Source organism: Elephantulus edwardii, unplaced genomic scaffold (assembly GCF_000299155.1).
Source record: "Elephantulus edwardii isolate Elephantulus edwardi_28Jun2011 unplaced genomic scaffold, EleEdw1.0 scaffold00015, whole genome shotgun sequence".
NCBI lineage: Eukaryota > Metazoa > Chordata > Mammalia > Macroscelidea > Macroscelididae > Elephantulus > Elephantulus edwardii.
The window spans coordinates 7,549,021-7,550,218 of NW_006399765.1; positions in this window are offsets into that span (position 1 = coordinate 7,549,021).

Sequence of the window (1,198 nt, forward strand, 5' to 3'; positions counted from 1 at the left end):
CTCTAGAGTACTAAAGAGCAAGGATGTAACTTTAAAGACTGTGGAGTAGTTGTCCTAAGCCATGGTATTTTCCTTTACCTCATATGCAGGTGAAAGCTGGACAATGAATAAGAAAGAGCATAAAATTGATGCCTTTGAATTATGGTGTTTGGGGGGGGGGATATTGAGAGTACCAGACTGTTAAAAGGACAAACAAATCGGTCTTAGAAGAACAGCCAGAATACTCTTTAGAATCAATAATAGTGAAACTTTATCTCCCTTACTTTGGGCATGTTATCAAGAGGGGCCAGTCACTGGAGAAAGACATCAAACCTGGAAAAGTAGAGTGATAATAAAATAAAACCATCAACAAGATGGATTGACACTGCCATGGTAGACTGAAGTACAGTAAAGATTGGATGTACTAGGATGGAGCAGTACTAGGCAAGGTTTTGTTCTATTAAACATGAACTTACTCTGAGCTGGAAGTAACTCGACGGCATCTAACAGTAACAGCATTTTTAAAAAATGGAGAAAAGACTGAAGATCCTAATCATTTCATCTTGCTCAGATCCACAGTACATACTTTGGCACCAGCTGTCAGAAAATCAAAAGACAAGTTACTAGGGGAAAATCTGCTACTAAGGACCTCTCCAGAGTGCTAAAGAGGAATGATCTCAGTCTAGAGACCAAGGTGCACCACCTGATCCAAGCCATGCTCTTTTCTTTTGCTTGCTGTGCATCTGAAAGCTGGACGATGGATGACTAAGGATGACAAAGAACTGATGGTTTTGTTTGTTTGTTTGTTTAAATATTTTTTTTATTGGGAAAAACATATTGGGCGTACAAGGAGGTGAGGGTTGGGGGCAGAAGGGTGAGGATGGGCCAAGATGCAGTTGCGGAGCTTCACAGTTTGGTCGGTGGGGGGAGCAGGTGAAGGAAATGATGAGGGTCCAGTGGGGACCAGATGCTACAGAGGAATGACAAGCATTTTCCAATAGTAATTAAACCAACTGTCTTATTGATTAGGGAATTGGATGCCGACTCTCTGGCTTCTCCATGCTGAACAGGGGCGTAGATATAAAGGGGGGAAGGGAGGACACTTTATCACCTTACTGGTGATCTTGGGTTAAAGCTGCTTGCCTTCTTGCTCTGTTAGAAGATATTTTCCTGTCATTTGCTCCCCTCTGGACTGCAAAGTGTTTTCCCAGGTGGGTCC